Here is a 12,995-nt window from a genome sequence, read left to right as displayed (position 1 = left end):
AGACTCAGTATACAATGATAAGACTGAAGCTCTTTAAACTATAACATACACAGAAAAACCTATTTAGTAATTATGCTACAAAATATAGTTAAAATATTTTAAAATATTGACCTGAAATATGGACATTTATAGGGAAAAGCATATGAAGTTTTATGTCATGTATATAAATATGGAAGAAGGCCTAGAAAATAGCTACAGCTGTAGTAGCTCACCTTGAAAACACTCTTGTCATTTTCAGTATGCAGAAGAACCATCTCACTTTAAAAACTGCTTTCCAGCCATTTAATCTATAAGGATTATATTTTTATTTCATTTATAAGAAAGCAATTAAATAACATCTATTTTGTGTAGAGTTTACTTAGTGACTGAATTCAAAGAATAATTAAGCGGATTAAAATATGACAATCCTTTTTATGAAGTTGTTTTTCGTAAGGTATAAGACCTTATAAACAAACTTATGTAATTTTTAAAGGAGGCATAGATGAGGCTCTAATGAGAAATATAATGTAATATTTAAATATATATTTGCAACAAACAAAATATATTGACTTGGGTGTGTTAGTAATAGAGAATTAGAGAGACTGGTTTAGAGTATTATCTCCCAAAGTATCTCATTTGAAATCATTTTGAAGCTGAACAAGAGTGAAAGAGAAAGAAAGAAAGAGAGAAATCTGGCTAGAGAATTAACTCCTGTTTCTAAGGGTTACACACTTCGGGAAATGTAGCTTCAAGGTTAAATCAACATTTGGGAAATGTGGCTTCAAAGATGCAGAGAAACAGGAGTTAAAGAGAATTTTATGATGATGCTTGGGTATACTGTTAGGCTGCAAGCAGCTAGTTAACCAAAAAAAAAAAAAACAAAACATTCTAGGAGAGCAGTATTTGACACCCGAACCCATGGAGATGTGGGACTGGTGCTTGGCTTTAGAGCAAGGCCAGCATGGTTTGTATCCCCTAGAGAAGTAAGAGTCCATTTGGAGGGAGAAACTAGAGATCTCCCTTCAGGCCATCATACCACCCTGTCATTCCAGAGTTATTAAATGATTTCTCTCTTTTATAGACCATAAAATAGACTTAAGATTATTTCATCACTGGTACTATCACCATTACTTACACACAATGACCCAAAGCGCTACTTCACTTACTAGTTCAGAAAACTTCAGAAAAGCAAACATAAATACAAACCCCCTTAAACATATACACCCACACCCACACACATACATTTTGTTTCTTTTTTAATCCTTTTCTTCACCAAATGCTGATGGAGGCAATATTTTGACTGGAATTCACTGGAGTAAAGGTTTTTTTTTTTTTTTTTTTTTAGTAAACAACTTAGTCTTTTATTTGCCCAAGGCCAGCTGTTGGAGGCACTGAGACCCCACGACTTCCAGAAGGGATGGGGGTTGGCGAGCCATTCTGCGTCTCAGGCGCTGCCTGCCCCATCCTGCTTCCTGCAGGAGCTGGAAGAGTGGATAAAGTGTACCATCAGATATCTCTTCAATTTTGTGTGTGTGTCAGTTGCTCAGTCGAATCCGACTCTGCAACCCCATGGACTGTAGCCTGCCAGGCTCCTCTGTCCAAGGGATTCTCCAGGCAAGAGTACTGGAGTGGGTTGCCATTTCCTTCTCCATGGAGTAAAGTATTGACACAATCAACCTACCTGCCTAATCGTCTCACAGCAAACATTTTCCTATATCAATACAAGTGATGGAATTAATTGAGGGATCATTCAATAAGTGTCTTAATTTTTCAGAATGCATAAGGAAATAGAAAGAGGAGACTTTTATGAATTTCCCACTTCTTTCACTGTCTGCCCTACTTTACCTTCAAACCTAAATTGCAAACATAACTGAAGGTATTTTTGCCTTGAATAGCTCCTAATATCTGCATCTTTAATATAACTTACTTATAAAGAGCTTTGGAACGTGCTGACTTCATAATGAAGGAGCGCTACTCCCAGCAGAGTCATTAACCTAGGCATCACTAGTGCCTGAACCACTGCTGCTGCTGCTGCTAAGTCACTTCAGTCGTGTCCGACTCTGTGTGACCCCATAGACGGCAGCCCACCAGGCTCCCCCGTCCCTGGGATTCTCCAGGCAAGAACACTGGAGTGGGTTGCCATTTCCTTCTCCAATGCATGAAAGTGAAAAGTGAAAGGGAAGTCGCTCAGTTGTGCCTGACTCAGCCTGAACCACTAGGAATCATTAAAAACTATTCTATTATCAATGCCAAGATGGATTCTTAGCCTTTCAGACATGCTGAAGTATATAGGGATCTCTATCAATCCCCCCAAACACTGAAATAGATAAAGAAACTGATGCCTCCAGAAAGGTAAAATGACTTGCCCAAAGTCACAGAGCTTCCCAAGTCTCTAGATACTGAACCTAGAAAGAGATCTAGATCTCTTCAGAGATGGCACCATTTCTACATATAGGATATGAAATACATTTGTAGGTGTATTGATACTTTGTTGTATCATTGTTTTAAGATACTACAATTAACTCAAGAAAAAAGATCGTTGTTATTTCGAGTAAGGTTTAAACCTAATTCAACATTTATCTTTTTCATTTTTATAATTAATTGATTCACTGTATTTGTTCTGGATGTGTTATTATATTGGTGCAAAAGTTATTACAGTTTTGTATTATTGAACCTTGATATTGGAATATATTCTTAAATAAATGTGGTTATACATAATTTTAATGCACATTTCTTGCTTTATGTTTTTTTGGTTAATGAATTATTACTTGCTATTTATTTTAGATTATGTATTTTAGATAGTATTTTAGACTGTAGAAATGATATTAGACAAAAAGCAAATTTGAGTGATTTTCTTTTCGAGTTCAAATTTTGTTGTAAAACAGCAGAGGTAATCACAACATTAACGACACATTTGGCCAAGGAACTACTAATGAATGTACAGTGCGGTCGTTAATTGTGGTTTGAGAATTTTTGCAAAGGAGACAGAGCCTTGAGGATGAACCTTGAGACAGAGCCTTGACCAGCCTGGAGGCTGGTCATTGGAAGTTGACAACAACCAATTGCATTGGAAGTTGACAACAACCAATTGAGGGCCATTATCGAAGCTGATCCTCTTACAACAACACAAGAAGTTGCCCAAGAACTCAGTGTCCACCATTCTATGCTCCTTTGGCATTTGAAGCAAATTGGAAAGGTGAATAAGCTCAACAAGTGGGTGCCTCATGAGCTGACGACAAATTAGAGTTGTCATTCTGAAGTGTCATCTTCTCTTATTCTATGCAACAAAAATGAACCATTTTTCAATTGGATTGTGATGTGAGATTAAAAAGTGGATTGAATAGGACAATCGGCGATGACCAGCTCAGTGGTTCAACTGAGAAGAAGCTCACTTCCCAAAGCCAAACTTGCACCAAGAAAAGGGTCTTGGTCACTGTTTGGTGGTTTGCTGCCAGACTGATCCACTATAGCTTTCTGGATCCCAGTGAGACCATCATATTTGAGAAATATGCTCAGCAAATCGATGAGCTGCCCATAAAAACTGAGACTCCGACAGCCAGCCCTGGTCAACCAACAGAAGAGGGCCCAATTCCTCTCTGCGACACACCCAACTGCATGTAGCACAACCAGTGCTTCAGAAGTTGAACAGATCGGGCTGTTCATCTGCCATATTCACCTGCCCTCTTGCCAAACCGACTACCACTTCAAGTATCTCGACAACTTTCTGCAGGGACAAAGCTGCCACAACCAGCAAGAGGCAGAAAATGCTTTCCAAGAGTTCATCGAATTCCGAAGCACAGATGTTTATGCTACAGGAATAAACAAATATATTTTTCATTGGCAAAAATGTGTTGATTGTAATGATTCCTATTTTGATGAATAAAGATGTGTTTGAGCCTAGTTATGAAAGCAGAGACATTACTTTGCCAACAAAGGTCCATCTAGTCAAGGCTATGGTTTTTCCTGTGGTCATGTATGGATGTGAGGGTTGGACTGTGAAGAAGGCTGAGCGCCGAAGAATTGATGCTTTTTATCTGTGGTGTTGGAGAAGACTCTTGAGAGTCCCTTGGACTGCAAGGAGATCCAACCAGTCCATTCTGAAGGACATCAGCCCTGGGATTTCTTTGGAAGGAATGATGCTAAAGCTGAAACTCCAGTACTTTGGCCACCTCATGCGAAGAGTTGACTCATTGGAAAAGACTCTGATGCTGGGAGGGATTGGGGGCAAGAGAAGAAGGGGACAACAGAGGATGAGATGGCTGGATGGCATCACTGACTCGATGGACGTGAGTCTGAGTGAACTCTGGGAGTTGGTGATGGACAGGGAGGCCTGGCATGCTGCAATTCATGGGGTCGCAAAGAGTTGGACACGACTGAGCGACTGATCTGATCTGATCTGATCTGATGATGATTTAAAATTCAATCTGAAACAGTAATTACTTTTGCACCAACCAAATAGTTACTATACCAAACTCCAAAATCTAGAGTAGTGAAAACATGATAGAAGTTTATACCTGAACTCTGATAGGAATAGCTTGATCTAAAGAGATATTCAATATTTCTGGATAAATGACTAAAAATAGAACAATATGAAGCTGATGTTTTTTGGCTCACTGAGGAAGCTACATTTAAAAAACTATATTCAGAAAAAATTTAAAAAGTAAATCACCTTTTTTGGTAATTTTTTAGCAATGATTCCCCTTTTTGTTTTGGTATCCTAAGTAGAAATATCCATGGGAAAAATGTGAGAAAGGTACATAGATCTTCATAAATTTCCCCAAAAAACTTGATTAAAAATGCAAACTCTAGAGAGAAATAATTGTTTTAAAAGTTCCTACCCATCTTTATATATCATAGAATGCAAGGGAAACCAAAATGAGTAAAATCATGTAGAAGTAAACATAATTTTCTTTTTAATTTTATCATTCAATTTGGTCTTGGCATGGTGAATGAGAAAACTGGCAGTTACAAATTATGTAATTCAACTTAATGAATATCAAACTGAAAATAAATGTCAGAAATGTGCATTTTTTCCTAGGGAAAAAATGACCAAATTTCTTCCAGTAATTTATTTCTGAAATAATTTAATATTACATACTAAATCATATTCAATTTTCCCAGATAAGCTACAAATGGTCTCTGGCTGAACAAATGCATGTGAACAAAGACATTATTTAAGCATTTTATTAAGGTATAGTTACAATATTTGATTTTCAGATATTAAATTACATGTAAAACAATGTTTGGAAAATACCTTTTTTATAAAAGAAAGAAAAACTAAAACCCCTCAGTTATTCATATGTTGGTACCTTACAAATGACCAGAGACTTAAATAATCATTTAAAAAGTGCCATGGTAACATTTTTTTTAAGTTACCAAATAGGCAAATCTTGGAGAAGGCAATGGCACCCTACTCCAGTACTCTTGCCTGGAAAATCCCATGGATGGAGGAGCCTGGTAGGCTGCAGTCCATGGGGTCGCTAAGAGTTGGACTCGACTGAGTGACTTCACTTTCACTTTTCACTTCCATGCATTGGAGAAGGAAATGGCAACCCACCCCAGTATTCTTGCCTAGAGAATCCCAGGGATGGGGGAGCCTGGTGGGCTGCCGTCTATGGGGTCGCACAGAGTCGGACACGACTGAAGCTACTTAGCAGCAGCAGCAGCAGCAGCAGCAGCAGGCAAATCTAGGTCTTCCCAAGTGACGCTAGTGGTAAAGAATCCGCCTGCTGATGCAGGAGACATAAGAGATGCAGGTTTTATCCTTAGGTCAGGAAGATCCCCTGGAATAGGAAATGGCAACACACTTCAGTATTCTTGCTGGAAAACCCCACGTACAGAGGAGCCTGGTGGGCTACAGTCCACGGGGTCATAAAGAATCAGACATGCCTGAGCATCTGAGCACACACACAAGAAGGCAAAGGCTAAGCTAGATGAAAGGCATTCTGAAAGAAGGCATGAAAGAGAGAAAGATGTGTATAAGAGATGGGGGTGGGTGAGAGTGGTAGAATGGGGTAGAAATAAGGGGAAATAGAATGAGGAGTGAGAGAAAGATATTAAGATTTTTACAACTTCATCATTACTAGTAAGTTTTTAACATGAAAGACCACCTACCAAAATAAAAAAAGCAACTGTAAATCTTTTTTTTTTTTTTGCTTTTGGAGACTGCATTTTCAGTTAATCACTTAAGGTTCAGAGTTGAGAGTCAACCTCCCAAATCACAGCGGATTCTGTTATCACCATTAACCTTCAAAACAAAGGGCTCTTGAAATCCCCAGCAGAATTCTTAAAATCACTTCACTATTTCCATGTTAACGTTTTCTTTCTTTTTCTCCTGATAGTGGATCTGTATCTACATTAGAGACTGCAGGACAGAAGAGCTTGTGTTTCAAACCATGCGTTCTCATCGTTGTTCTATTCAAATACCCCAAAGTCTTGTATACTTTCTGATTTTGAGCAACACAAGGGACAAGAACAAAGCACAAGAAATTAAAGTGTCTCTCACTTGTAGGCACATTTTCTAGCAAATGACAGTGTATTTCAACCACACTTAATGGGTACTCTCATGTCTTCTTTACCTGAGTTCCCTCAAAGAAGAGTCTGATGCAGAGTTTCCTGTGCCTTTGATTCACTGAAGGACACTTGAGGGAGTCATGGAGTGAGGGCGAAGCATAGGGTAGAGGAAGAGCTAAGCAAAAAAATCCGCTCTCAGCTACAGCCAGGCTTCAGCCTCGTGGACAGGGAGCATAAACTGCCCACAGTGTTTTTCCCACCTTGAAAAAACCTAGAAGGCCAGGCAGCTCCTGGATCAGCCAATGGCAATTCTTCAGAGAAAAGGGACAGCTGTGAGCCTTTGGCCGCCAAGATCACAGCAGCTGAGGGATGCGTGCACTGGGCCAGTAAAGAAGATCAGGACGAGGAACCAACAGCATCCACTGCAGTGCCCATTCCTTAGAGACCTCCTGTCACCTCTCTTCTGATATAACTGATTATCTCTGCATGTAGCAGAAACAGATGTCAGGACAGATAAAAAGTTTTGACTGTAGTTGAAATGAAATGTGGCTGTGCAATTAATTAGGGATATACATTGTGAAAGAATGCATGGCCATACTGAGACAGAGAGAGAGAAAGAGAGAGGGAGAAAGAAAATAATAATAAAAATATTAGACACTAATTGTTAAATGATTCTACTAGTTCCACTAAATTGACAGTGACAGTACTGTACTCAAAGTTGAAAGATCAAAATAATTAAAAGCAAAATAATTTTTGTAATTGCTTTTAAAATGATGTCAATAAAAAAATCAAATTGAACTTAGAGTCAATTAGAGTTCCAGTTCCAAATACATAGTAAATCAAATTGAAACAATGTTACCTTTAGGAATAAATGTCAAAAGTATCAATAACCTAATAAGATTTTTTAAAGCCTGAATTTCATCTCTATTGCATGTATACAAATAATTTATTTTTTTCAAAAGAAAAATAAGAAATATATGTCATCCCATCTAGGACTCAACAGAATAGCCAGCTAGAAACATTACACCAGAGATGTGATTTAATATCACTTTCTATGTTTAAAATAATTATTAGTATAGAAATGTAGCTTGTTTACCAGGCCAAATGTCATGTTTTATGCAATGTTATTCTTCATCTTCAGGGTACAAAATGCTTTTTAGATAGGAATAATTCAAAACAAAGACTCTGATGCTGGGAAATATTGAGGGCACAAGGAGAAGGGCAGGGAGCGACAGAGGATGAGATGGTTGGATGGCATCATCGACTCAATGGACATGCGTTTGAGCACACTCTGGGAGATAGTGAAGGACAGGGAAGCCCAGCATGCTGCAGTCCATTGGATTGCAAACAGTCGGACATGACTGAGTAACTGAACAACAAAATTCAAAACATGTCTGAAAAGCTGAATTGAAATAAGACTTTGGAAAACCCTACAGATTCACCAGTAGGTTTAATTCAACCAGTGGTGGTGAACCATAAGTTTGGCTGTAGAGTGTGAGAGTAAAATTACAGCTGTGAATCAGACAAGGGTAGGCTAGCCTTGTCTTTAGCTGGAGCCTCAGTTTCCTCATCTTCAATATTTTCCTGGGATGGTGAGAGGATACCAAGACATAATGCACAAATGGCGCCTTGGATGTTTAAAACAACGGCACCAATTATGATTGCTGCTTCAGGGAGATGAGAAGCATACACTAAAGTGGAGGCTGCAACCTTCAAGCAGAAGGCAGATGTCCAAGGGATTGCAAGTTTGCCTGAGAAGTTTCAAATAAAAATGGACATTTCTGGCTTTTCTTGAAAATCTGGAGGCCATAGCAGGCCCACACTCCTGCGGTAAGGACTGGAGCCTTCCATGTTGGGCAGGACCTGTGCTCTCTTGATTTGCCATGGTCCCCAGCAGTATCTGTCATTCTCCACTCAGCGCACTTACTCACAGAACCTCACTGGTCCCAGTAGGCACTGGAGCTTGTGACCGCTGGATTAGCCAAGGAAGAATAAGACTCAGAGGCATGAAATATAAATCTTCGTGGGGGCAGCTGCAGGTGCAGTGATGCACAGTAGAAAGCAACTGGAAGCAAGAACTGGTGGACAGGTGTTGTACCTTCCGTCTGCATTAACACCTGTGTGAACTCTGAGCTCTATGGGCTTCTGTTTCCTCATCTGTAAAATAACTGTTCTGGGTAGGTCAAGCTTCCGAACACAAGGCAAGTCAGTTCCCCATCTGCATTTCAGCTTCTCAAGTGTTCTTTTTTTTTTTTTTAAATGATGTCAAATTAGTGGGTCACTGAAGCCTGGCTGAATTAGAGGAAAGCCCTCCCCCTCCACATGCCCCTGTCAAAAGAAGATGCATTGCACACAGACTTGATGGAATACATGTGGAAGCTCAAATGCCAAAAGGAAGTATAATACATGTAATAGTAGCAATTTTGAGAATGCCCTCCCTTGTGTTGTTGGCCTCATGCATTAGTTCTAACTGAGTAAATATAACTAATTGTTTCCCCACATTTATTCTTCTTCCTCAAATACCAGTGAATGCTCAAGTACTAAAGTCATTACATCAGTTTTATAATTTTTCTTGGGTGAAATTCCAACTTCATCCTCTTAAAACTTTGCAGAGCTACCTTTGAAACTTGATGGTTGAATACTTAATTATTATTTGTATGCATTTTTCATTCCAGAAAATTTTAATAAAATGACTTTGGTAAATTTCACAAAATAAAAAGATGTGAACCCCATGTAGCTCAAATATGTTTCACCAAAATTTTCATTCAAGATAAGTACTGTTAAAAAAAAAAACAAAAAAACAACCTTATGCAATTCTCATGTTAATGAACTAAGACTATTTCTTTCTAAAACAGGCACAATACATGGCAAATATATCACGCCTCTGTCCAAGATAGTTGTTTGGAAATATTTCTTCTTTTCAGTTCAAAAATCGATTTTGGTTCTTTCAGTTGAATTTCAATATACTCTGAAGTAGACATTAACAAAGGGAAATAAACCAACTTAGAGGAGGTTACTGTTAGAGTTTTCTCTGCTTTATGTTCTGTTGCTGAGTATCTATGGAGCTGTCCAAACTGAATGTGCTCATGCCATGCATGCATGTTCAGTCATTTAGGACTCTTTGGGCCCTATGGAATGTAGCTTGTCAAGCTCCTCTATCCATGGGATTCTCCATGCAAGACTACTGGAGAGCACTGCCATTTCCTCCTCCAGGGGGAACCCAGATCTCTTGCACTTCCTGCATTGGCAGGTGGGTTCTTTACCCACTGCACCACCTAGGGGGCCTCATGTGCTGACAGAGCCTCTCAAATCATATGCCCATTTAATGACAATTCTAAGCAGTAGAATGACAACTAATAAGAATGAGAAAAAGGGGCAAGACCAACCCTGGCCGAGAATATTCTAAGTCTGAATATTCTAGGTCTTTTGAAACAAATCTTGATTTTAACACTTTTTAAAATACAATCTGCTAGTGAAAACAAGTTGTTTTATCCCTGATAATACATTTAGTAAGTCATTCAAATAGGTTTCCTGAGAGAGTGAAGGTGCACAGGTAAAGCACACTCAATCATCTGAGACAGACAAGAAAGTAGCTAGTCTGATTAATCAATTATTCTCTTCAACATCAAAAAGGGGAAATCAGTTCAAAAATTTGAAGTAAAGTATATTTAATTCTAAAACCACTATAAATATAAACTAACTTTCTAACCTAGCAATTTAGAAGGTATTTCAGGATCTTGCAGTGTCCTGGTAAGTTGATTATTCATCCTGCTAAACCAGGACAATTCCAGTTTATGCTTCCAGAAATAACACTTAATAGCTTTCCCATTCATTCACAGAAATGACCTAATTTAGTCAATAATTATGTGGTCTCCCTACCTCTGTGTCATTGTAATGAATCTAGTCTTCTATTCAACATGCTATAGATAAACAGACATATAGGTTCAATGATAAAATTATACCTGATTAAGAAAATGCTCACTAAAAGAGTTTATAATATAAAATATAAGTGAATATACTTCTATACAAATTTTAGTTAAGATATACTTACATTTAGGTTAGTTCAATAATGAAAATAAAAGTTTTTCATGAAGAATGGTCAGAAATAGCTCCAAAAAACTAAATTAGCATGTAATACAAGAACAAATGCATTTCTTGCAATATCTATGAAGTTTCTTAAATTTGTATCTTAAAGTCAAAATTAAAGCCCAAACAAGTTAAGTAATCTCCACAAAATAACTATATTCCAAAAATTGTATAATTAAGTCAAGTTTTTTTAAAAGTTGAATCTGGACCCTAAATGGGCCTCTCATTTTCCAAAGTTTAAAAAATATTCTCACAAGTCAATTTTGTCATGTGTTGGGGTCTCTGAAACTAATCATCTGGATTGGAAAATGATCCTACGTATAGTTATATACTACCAACATTACAGATTAACAATAAAGATCCTGAAGAAAAAAGTATTTGCATTAATTCCCTTGCAAATGAAAGTAGCTGAGAATTCAATTGTAGTTTTATTAAAAGAAATTGTAGCACTGAAGAAAAAAAATAATAGGAATCAAAACATGTCTTTAATGCACATCTGGCATCATAGCTTTTTAGGATAAAGTTTCAAGTCAGATGACAATATTTAAAATTCAGTATAAAAACTCTATAAATAAGTTCAAATAAATTTTTATGACAAAACAGACTGAACTCATGTAATGAGGTCAATTTCAATTCCAAATATTTTAACAACTAAGGATAAACACACATATTAAAAACAAAATTTTTCAAATTTTACACTACTTATGACTCTTCATATTTTCCCCTGATTTTGACATTGTTTTGTACTTACTACTTAATAAATTATGTTTATTGAAAAATAATAGATTAACTCACTTTCAATCACAGAAATATACTACAAATTAGGGCTTCTGATCAGTGTTACCAAATTGAATTAATATTGTTAAAGTAGTGAAAAACTCCAGCTTCTTGTTTGGTGAGCTCTGCAACCCTAGGACTTTTGAAATATTGGAGTAGCTCTTATCCTCTGTATCTTTCTTTATAGTCCTGAAGTTGGTATTCTATAGAGCTATCAGTATATATTTATATATACATCATTTAACATAGGAAAGCATTTGTAATTGGTTTTATGATTGTTATTATCATATGTTTTAGGAAAAATGAATTGCCTGTTTCACAATCTTATAATTAGTGGGTCAGATGAGAAAAATAGCATTCATTAAGAATTATGAGGCCTTCATTTGAAAGGATATGAGGTGCTTTTCTTATTAGTCTAAAACAAAATTTCTTTATATGTATTTTTAATGCAGTTATTTCAGAAACTTAATAAAGCCCTACTTCATGCTTGATTGCAACACCAAACTGAAAAGTCACTTTACACTCTTCTCCTACATTCTTCCCACATTTTCATTTTCAAAATTCTAAAACTGGAAAATACCAGAGCTTCAGAAATATTCATTGGCATCCCATATACTGTTTACCCTAGCAACATTCTTAGTTTCTCCAAATGACAAGAAAAAAAGCATAAGAAAAGTAAAAGTGAAGATCTAAAGAGTAAGAACATTATTAGAGTTCTAAAAGTTATTATACTATCTAAGATTAATATCTATCAATTTATCTATCTAACCATCCATCTACCTATATTTCCAAACATTTGTGGAAGATGTTAGGCAAACCATTCTTACATTTAAAACGTTAAGTCTAAAAAAATAAAAAAATAAAAATAAAATAAAACGTTAAGTCTAAATTTCATAACTGTTCACATAGACCCCTCTGGCCCTTTCAATTTAAATTTACCTGAAGAATTTTAGTTAAGTATAGAAAGTGCTACGATTGACTTTGAAGTAGTTCTACAGGTTGCATATGCTTAACTTTATCCATTTGCTCACCCTTGAGATTCATGCAAATGGTCTTCCTCCCTTTTGTATATCCTTTATAGAGAAGGGCAAGTATCTACGATAGCAATCCTCTACCTTCAAGCACTGACATCGTTTTATAAACATCGGAGCACCAAGGAGACCATTACTCAATATCCAAACAAGTTTTAAAACATGTACAACTCTATTTACAAAGAGACAACAAATGTGCACAACTTGACACACTCAAACTCTGTTGCTGTGGATGCAGTCACATCTGGCCTACAGTACTTTAGCTACAGAGTATGTAATAAAACAGCTAAATTTGGATTGGAGACTCGATTTGCACTGAAGAAATGAACCTGCGACAGCAAAGGCAAGAGAGACTCAGGACTCAAGAAATCAGAAACCAGGTCTCTGTAACTTCTCACTTCCAGGCAGAGACGAGTGCTGTTAATAGGAGAAAGCCTGAGGGAAGACTTGCTCTCAGAATTGAAAGGGGGAGAAAATGGGAAGAGATGAAGAGAGAACACAACCTTGCACAACTATAACAAAACATTTCCAGCCGCTGCCAAGTTAAGTGGAAGCAGTACTTGTAAAAGGGAATGAGATTTGTTGCCTTATTCCTTTCTCAAAATGTGC

The 12,995-nt window shown here is 37.1% G+C and overlaps 1 protein-coding gene across 2 annotated transcripts in view; it reads right to left on the bottom strand.

The window, feature by feature from the left end:
• UNC5C (unc-5 netrin receptor C) overlaps positions 1-12,995 on the bottom strand; it is a 426,113-nt gene that overhangs the window by 391,790 nt on the left and 21,328 nt on the right. The window lies entirely within an intron of this gene.

The sequence above is a fragment of the Bos javanicus genome, chromosome 6 (genome assembly GCF_032452875.1).
Source record: "Bos javanicus breed banteng chromosome 6, ARS-OSU_banteng_1.0, whole genome shotgun sequence".
NCBI lineage: Eukaryota > Metazoa > Chordata > Mammalia > Artiodactyla > Bovidae > Bos > Bos javanicus.
The sequence above is the reverse complement of the archived record's forward strand: the minus strand, read 5'-3'. Positions and strand labels throughout refer to the sequence as shown.